A 9,389-nucleotide genomic window follows, 5' to 3' on the forward strand; every position below is an offset into this window, starting at 1 on the left:
CTCACTTTTACCCAGAGCATATGGAAGTTTACACAGCTAGAGCAACAAAAGAAGCATTCGTGGATTCATTTACAGATAAAGAAATGAAGATAATATTGTCTGCTGATTAAATTGTCAGTATCCAAGAGCAGATAGTCTGATAGAAGGAGAATGTGAGCTATTGCTGCAATTTAATTTTTCAATTGGACACCAGTTCCAAGGGAAAAACCTAAAAAGGCACATGTAGTGTTAATACTATATTTTTTGCCTAGTCTTTTTTATTATATATTTTATGTATTTACATTTCAAATGTTATCCTCTTCCTCCTTCTCATCCCCCTCTTCCAACCTCCTCCAGACTCCAGGGAGATGCTTCCACTCTCACCCACCCACTCCCACCTCACCACCCTGGCATTCCCCTCCATGGGAAAATGAGCCTTCACGGGTACAAGGGCTTCTTCTCCTATTAATGCCAGGTAATGCCATCCTCTGCTACATATGCAGCTGGAGTCATGGGTCCCTTCATATGTACTTTTTGGTTGGTGGTTTAGTTCCCAGGAACTCTGGAGGGTCTGGTTCGTTGATATTGTTGTTCTTCCTATGAGGTTTCAAACCCTTTCAGCACCTTCAATCCTTTCTCTAGCTCCTCCACTGGGGTCCCCATGCTCAGTCCAATGGTTAGCTGCAAGCATCCTCATCTGTAATAGACTCTGGCACAGCCTCTCAGAAGACATCCATATCAGTCTTCTGCCAAAAAGCACTTCTTGGCACCAGTAATAGTGATTGGATTTGGTGGTGAATTATGGGATGGATCCCCAGGTGGGGCAGTCTCTGGATGACCTTTCCTTCAGTTCCTACTCCACTCTTTGTCCCTGTATTTCTTCCTGTGAGTATTTTGTTCCTCTTTCTAAGGAGGGCTGAAGCATTTATGTTTTAGTCTTCCTTCTTCTTGAGCTTCATATAGGCTGTGAATCGTTTCTGGGGTATTCTGAGCTTTTGGGATAATATCTACTTATCAGTGAGTGCATACCATGTGAGTTCTTCTGTAAGTGGGTTACCTCACTCAGGATGATATTTTCTAGTTCCATCCATTTGCTTATGAATTTCATGAAATCATTGTTTTTAATAGCTGGGTAGTATTCCATTATGTAAATGTGCCACATTTTCTGTATCCATTCCTTTGTTGAGGGACATCTGGATTCTCTCCAGTTTCTGGTTATTATAAATAAGGCTGCTATGAAATTAGTGGACCATGTGTCCTTGTTATATATTGGAGCATCTTTTGGGAATATGCCCAGGAGTGGTATAGCTGGGTAATACTATGTCCAATTTCTGAGGAACCTCCAGAGTGATTTTCAGAGTGGTTGTACCATCTTCCAATCCCACCAACAAAAGAGGAGTGTACCTATTTAACCCAATTTATACCAAAGGTTATTGTTTCAATATTTTTCAATATTTAAATATCTTTACTTTATACTCTCTTCAAATTTTAGTTTATATTTACATTTACAACTCTTTCTTTTTTGGTGGTTTAAAACAGAGATTATTTGGGTAACTAGCTCTGTAGATCAGGCTGCCTTCAAGATCACAGAGATCCACTTGTCATTACTTATTAAGTGCTGGAATTAAAGGCATGCACCACCACCACCAGGCATGCTTACAGCACATCCTAATCTGTACCAGAGCCATTTTAAGCCTTCAGTGGGCACACTAGTTGGCAGCAGTCTGGTTGCTCAATATAATTCTTTTATTATTATTATTATTATTATTATTATTATTATTATTATTATTAACTTGAGTATTTCTTATATACATTTCGAGTGTTATTCCCTTTCCCGGTTTCCGGGCAAACATCCCCCTCCCCCCTCCCCTTCTTTATGGGTGTTCCCCTCCCAACCCTCCCCCCATTGCTGCCTTCTCCCCAAGAGTCTAGTTCACTGGGGGTTCAGTCTTAGCAGGACCCAGGGCTTCCCCTTCCACTGGTGCTCTTACTAGGATATTCATTGCTACCTATGAGGTCAGAGTCCAGGGTCAGTCCATGTACAGTCTTTGGGTAGTGGATTAGTCCCTGGAAGCTCTGCTTTTGGCATTGCTGTACATATGGGGTCTCGAGCTCCTTCAAGCTCTTCCAGTTCTTTCTCTGATTCCTTCAACGGGGGTCCTGTTCTCAGTTCAGTGGTTTCCTGCTGGCATACGCCTCTGTATTTGCTGTATTCTGGCTGTGTCTCTCAGGAGCGATCTGCATTCACATTTTGATCATCCATCTTGAGTTTCATTTGTTCTAGGCATCTAGGGTAATTCAAGCATTTGGGCTAATAGCCACTTATCAATGAGTGCATACCATGTATGTCTTTCTGTGATTGGGTTAGCTCACTCAGGATGATATTTTCCAGTTCCAACCATTTGCCTACGAATTTCATAAAGTCATTGTTTTTGATAGCTGAGTAATATTCCATTGTGTAGATGTACCACATTTTCTGTATCCATTCCTCTGTTGAAGGGCATCTGGGTTCTTTCCAGCTTCTGGCTATTATAAATAAGGCTGCGATGAACATAGTGGAACACGTGTCTTTTTTATATGTTGGGGCGAATTTTGGGTATATGCCCAGGAGAGGTATAGCTGGATCCTCAGGCAGTTCAATGTCCAATTTTCTGAGGAACCTCCAGACTGATTTGCAGAATGGTTGTACCAGTCTGCAATCCAACCAACAATGGAGGAGTGTTCCTCTTTCTCCGCATCCTCGCCAGCATTTGCTGTCACCTGAGTTTTTGATCTTAGCCATTCTCACTGGTGTGAGGTGAAATCTCAGGGTTGTTTTGATTTGCATTTCCCTTATGACTAACGATGATGAACATTTCTTTAGGTTTTTCTCGGCCATTCAGCATTCCTCAGCTGTGAATTGTTTGTTTAGCTCTGAACCCCATTTTTTAATAGGGTTATTTGTCTCCCTGCGGTCTAACTTCTTGAGTTCTTTGTATATTTTGGATATAAGGCCTCTATCTGTTGTAGGATTGGTAAAGATCTTTTCCCAATCTGTTGGTTGCCGTTTTGTCCTAATCACAGTGTCCTTTGCCTTACAGAAGCTTTGCAGTTTTATGAGATCCCATTTGTCCATTCTTGATCTTAGAGCATAAGCCATTGGTGTTTTGTTCAGGAAATTTTTTCCAGTGCCCATGTGTTCCAAATGCTTCCCTAGTTTTTCTTCTATTAGTTTGAGTGTATCTGGTTTGATGTGGAGGTCCTTGATCCACTTGGACTTAAGCTTTGTACAGGGTGATAAGCATGGATCGATCTGCATTCTTCTACATGTTGACCTCCAGTTGAACCAGTACCATTTGCTGAAAATGCTATCTTTTTTCCATTGGATGGTTTTGGCTCCTTTGTCAAAAATCAAGTGACCAGAGGTGTGTGGGTTCATTTCTGGGTCTTCAATTCTGTTCCATTGGTATATCTGTCTGTCTCTGTACCAATACCATGCAGTTTTTATCACTATTGCTCTGTAATACTGCTTGAGATCTGGGATAGTGATTCCCCCTGAAGTCCTTTTATTGTTGAGGATAGTTTTAGCTATCCTGGGTTTTTTGTTATTCCAGATGAATTTGCAAATTGTTCTGTCTAACTCTTTGAAGAATTGGATTGGTATTTTGATGGGGATTGCATTGAATCTGTAGATCGCTTTTGGTAGAATGGCCATTTTTACTATATTAATCCTGCCAATCCATGAGCATGGGAGATCTTTCCATCTTCTGAGATCTTCTTCAATTTCTTTCTTCAGAGTCTTGAAGTTCTTATTGTACAGATCTTTCCCTTGCTTGGTTAAAGTCACACCGAGGTACTTTATATTATTTGGATCTATTATGAAGGGTGTCATTTCCCTAATTTCTTTCTCGGCTTGTTTCTCTTTTGTGTAGAGGAAGGCTACTGATTTATTTGAGTTAATTTTATACCCAGCCACTTTGCTGAAGTTGTTTATCAGCTTTAGTAGTTCTCTGGTTGAACTTTTGGGATCACTTAAATATACTATCATATCATCTGCAAATAGTGATATTTTGACTTCTTCTTTTCCAATCTGTATCCCCTTGACCTCCTTTTGTTGTCTGAATGCTCTGGCTAGAACTTCAAGAACTATATTGAATAGGTAGGGAGAGAGTGGGCAGCCTTCTCTAGTCCCTGATTTTAGTGGGATTGCTTCAAGTTTCTCTCCATTTAGTTTAATGTTAGCCACTGGTTTGCTGTATATGGCTTTTACTATGTTTAGGTATGGGCCTTGAATTCCTATTCTTTCCAGGACTTTTATCATGAAGGGGTGTTGAATTTTGTCAAATGCTTTCTCAGCATCTATGAAATGATCATGTGGTTTTGTTCTTACAGTTTGTTTATATAATGGATCACGTTGATGGTTTTCCGTATATTAAACCATCCCTGCATGCCTGGGATGAAGCCTACTTGATCATGGTGGATGATTGTTTTGATGTGCTCTTGGATTCGGTTTGCCAGAATTTTGTTGAGTATTTTTGCATCGATGTTCATAAGGGAAATTGGTCTGAAGTTCTCTTTCTTTGTTGGGTCTTTGTGTGGTTTAGGTATAAGAGTAATTGTGGCTTCATAGAAGGAGTTCGGTAGTGCTCCATCTGTTTCAATTTTGTGGAATAGTTTGGATAATATTGGTACGAGGTCTTCTATGAAGGTCTGATAGAATTCTGCACTAAACCCGTCTGGACCTGGGCTCTTTTTGGTTGGGAGACCTTTAATGACTTCTTCTATTTCCTTAGGAGTTATGGGGTTGTTTAACTGGTTTATCTGTTCCTGATTGAACTTCGGTACCTGGTATCTGTCTAGGAAATTGTCCATTTCCTGCAGATTGTCAAGTTTTGTTGAATATAGGCTTTTATACTAAGATCTGATGATTTTTTGAATTTCCTCTGAATCTGTAGTTATGTCTCCCTTTTCATTTCTGATTTTGTTAATTTGGACACACTCTGTGTCCTCTCCTTAGTCTGGCTAAGGGTTTATCTATCTTGTTGATTTTCTCAAAGAACCAACTTTGGTTCTGTTGATTCTTTCTATGGTTCTTTTTGTTTCTACTTGGTTGATTTCAGCTCTGAGTTTGATTATTTCCTGCCTTCTACTCCTCCTGGGTGTATTTGCTTCTTTTTGTTCTAGAGCTTTTAGGTGTGCTGTCAAGCTGCTGACATATGCTCTTTCCTGTTTCTTTCTGCAGGCACTCAGCGCTATGAGTTTTCCTCTTAGCACAGCTTTCATTGTGTCCCATAAGTTTGGGTATGTTGTATCTTCATTTTCATTAAATTCTAAAAAGTCTTTAATTTCTTTCTTTATTTCTTCCTTGACCAGGTTATCATTGAGTAGAGCACTGTTCAATTTCCACGTATATGTGGGCATTCTTCCCTTATTGATATTGAAGACCAGTTTTAGGCCTGGTGGTCTGATAGCACGCATGGGATTATTTCTATCTTTCTGTACCTGTCGAGGCCCGTTTTTTGACCAATTATATGGTCAATTTTGGAGAAAGTACCATGAGGAGCTGAGAAGAAGGTATATCCTTTTGCTTTAGGATAGAATGTTCTATAAATATCTGTTAAGTCCATTTGGCTCATGACTTCTCTTAGTCTGTCTACGTCTCTGTTTAATTTCTGTTTCCATGATCTGTCCATTGATGAGAGTGGGGGATTGAAATCTCCCACTATTATTGTGTGAGGTGTAATGTGTGTTTTGAGCTTTAGTAAGGTTTCTTTTACGTATGTAGGTGCCCTTGTATTTGGGGCATAGATATTTAGGATTGAGAGTTCATCTTGGTGTATTTTTCCTTTGATGAATATAAAGTGTCCTTCCTTATCTTTTTTGATGACTTTTAGTTGAAAATTGATTTTATTTGATATTAGAATGGCTACTCCAGCTTGCTTCTTCTGACCATTTGCTTGGAAAGTTGTTTCCCAGCCTTTCACTCTGAGGTAGTGTCTGTCTTTGTCTCTGAGATGTGTTTCCTGTAGGCAGCAGAATGCAGGTTCCTCGTTGCGTATCCACTTTGTTAATCTATGTCTTTTTATTGGGGAGTTGAGGCCATTGATGTTGAGAGATATTAAGGAATAGTGATTATTGCTTCCGGTTGTATTCATATTTGGATGTGAGGTTATGTTTGTGTGCTTTTCTTCTCTTTGTTTTGTTGCCAAGACGATTAGTTTCTTGCTTCTTCTAGGGTATAGCTTGCCTCCTTATGTTGGGCTTTACCATTTATTATCCTTTGTAGTGCTGGATTTGTAGAAAGATATTGTATAAATTTGGTTTTGTCATGGAATATCTTGGTTTCTCCATCTATGTTGATTGAGCGTTTTGCAGGATATAGTAACCTGGGCTGGCATTTGTGTTCTCTTAGGGTCTGTATGACATCAGTCCAGGATCTTCTGGCCTTCATAGTTTCTGGCGAAAAGTCTGGTGTGATTCTGATAGGTCTGCCTTCATATGTTACTTGACCTTTTTCCCTTACTGCTTTTAATATTCTTTCTTTATTTTGTGCGTTTGATGTTTTGACTATTATGTGACAGGAGGTGTTTCTTTTCTGGTCCAATCTATTTGGAGTTCTGTAGGCTTCTTGTATGCCTATGGGTATCTCTTTTTTTTAGGTTAGGGAAGTTTTCTTCTATGATTTTGTTGAAGATATTTACTGGGCCTTTGAGCTGGGAGTCTTAACTCTCTTCTATACCTATTATCCTTAGGTTTGATCTTCTCATTGAGTCCTGGATTTCCTGTATGTTTTGGACCAGTAGTTTTTTCAGCTTTACATTATCTTTGACAGTTGTGTCAATGATTTCTATGGAATCTTCTGCTCCTGAGATTCTCTCTTCCATCTCTTGTATTCTGTTGGTGAAGCTTGTATCTACAGCTCCTTGTCTCTTCTTTTGGTTTTCTATATCCAGGGTTGTTTCCATGTGTTCTTTCTTGATTGCTTCTATTTCCATTTTTAATTCCGTCAACTGTTTGATTGTGTTTTCCTGGAATTCTTTCAGGGATTTTTGTGACTCCTCTCTATGGGCTTCTACTTGTTTATTTATGTTTTCCTGGAATTCTTTTAGGGATTTTTGTGACTCCTCTCTATGGGCTTCTACTTGTTTATTTATATTTTCCTGGAATTCTTTTAGGAATTTTTGCGATTCCTCTCTGTAGGCTTCTACTTGTTTATTTATGTTTTCCTGTGTTTCTCTAAGGGAGTTCTTCATGTCTTTCTTGAAGTCCTCCAACATCATGATCAAATATGATTTTGAAACTAGATCTTGCTTTTCTGGTGTGTTTGGATATTCCTTGTTTGCTTTGGTGGGAGAATTGGGCTCCGATTATGCCATGTAGTCTTGGTTTCTGTTGCTTGGGTTCCTGTGCTTGCCTCTCGTCATCAGATTATCTCTAGTGTTACTTTGTTCTGCTATTTCTGACAGTGGCTAGACTGTCTTATAAGCCTGTGTTTCAGGAGTGCTGTAGACCTGTTTTCCTGTTTTCTTTCAGCCAGTTATGGGGACAGAGTGTTCTGCTTTCTGGCGTGTAGTTTTTCCTCTCTACAGGTCTTCAGCTGTTCCTGTGGGCCTGTGTCTTGAGTTCACCAGGCAGGTCGTTTGTAGCAGAAAAGTTGGTCTTACCTGTGGTCCCGAGGCTCAAGTTTGCTCGCGGGGTGTTGCCTATGAGCTCTCCGCGGTCTCAGCAACCAGGAAGATCTGCGCCGCCCTTTCCGGGAGTTTCCGTGCACCAGGGTTCCAGATAGCTTTTGGTGTTTTCCTCTGGGATCAGTACTGTGTGCAGCGTGCAGTCTCTTCTGGTTTCCCAGGCGTGTCTACCTCTCTGAAGTTTTAGCTCTCCCTCCCACGGGATTTGGGTGCAGAGAACTGTTTATCTGGTCGGTCCCTTCAGGTGCGGTGTCTCAGACGCAGTGGACCTGCTGCTCCTGGGCCCTCCTCTACAGGTACCCAGAGGCCATATACAGTTTCCTCCTGGGCCAGGGATGTGGGCAGGGGTGGGCAGCATTGGTGGTCTCCTCCGCTCTACTGCCTCAGGAGTGCCCGCCCGACCAGGCGGCGAGAGCTCCCCTCCAGGGGGCCTGGGAGCAGAGAGCTGCTGAGGGCAGGGATCCGCCGGCCCGGGACTCTGGCCAAAAACCGCTCAATATAATTCTAGAAGGAGACAGCAAGATCTCTCACTCCAAACCCATTCTCTTTGACAAGGCAATCATGAGCGGTTTTCCAATATTCTTTATACTTCATTTCCTTACACAAATGGAGAACAAGGTGACAATTATCCCTAGGTCAAATCATTTGTATTTAAGAACAGAGAACAAACAGCATCAGGTATACTGAACAGTAGATGTTAGTAAATATTCTCAATGCTCATCTCTGGAAAGGAAGTGGGTACACAGCAGCCTCATTCTCCATAGTTTTAAGTCCGGTTCAATTCCATTATTGTGTGAGAACAGAATTTGGTTTTAGGTTATCTTTGGGGAAATCCAGGTCACATGGGCACTTTCCTTTTAATATATAAAATTTTCTAAATAAGTAGGTTTTTATTAACAATGTGTCAGTGCCACTCCAATTATGACTTGTTTCCTTGTGTGCTTGTTTTCTTGTTCAGTTGTACATGCTACAATCTGTATGTGACATTGTTTAATGATCTCTTTCCTCACTTTTTAAAAAAACTGCATGTAACCATGTGCCCTTGGTCAAGTGGCTTAATCTCACTAACACAGAGTCTCCACATCAGAAAAAATGGGATCAGGAATCTTTCCTTCAGGTTCTTTGTGCTGTCCATTGATGACATCTATAAAAATGGCAACCATGAGTGTAAGAATTTAAAGAAGTTTAACATTATAACCTTACCCCACTTAACAGTTTATCATACAATCATAATGCCTAAAGACAGAGAAGGATGATGAGATAACACTCAAATAGACTGCTCTGCACCGGAATCTAGGATTTTACAATAACATTTTGTGCAGATATAAATATACATATGTATCAAGAGACATGAATACAGAGACATATGCACACAGAAAGAGCAGGTTGTCAAAGAAACCTAGATCTGGGTATGGTAGAGACTATCAAAATTAGGAAAATCAATGTCCTCTCCCATATGTGACAACTGAATATGACAGCATTCTAGAATGTTGTTCATTTCCAAGGTCATACTGATACTACTAGTTAAAAACAGAAAGCCAACCTGATAACAATTTAGGTATCATTCTCCTCACAATCTTTCACATGGCCCCGAGGAAGAAAACTGCAGGAACATTCCTCTTGGAGTTTTGCCAACTATGCAACATTCATTGCAGACTTAGCTTCTAATAGACATTTAATTTGGGATTATTACATTTCAAATGTTTGATGGATAAAGAGCTAAAGATAGTAGGAAAGAAATAT

The sequence above is a fragment of the Rattus rattus genome, chromosome 11 (assembly GCF_011064425.1).
Source record: "Rattus rattus isolate New Zealand chromosome 11, Rrattus_CSIRO_v1, whole genome shotgun sequence".
In the NCBI taxonomy this organism is placed as follows: domain Eukaryota; kingdom Metazoa; phylum Chordata; class Mammalia; order Rodentia; family Muridae; genus Rattus; species Rattus rattus.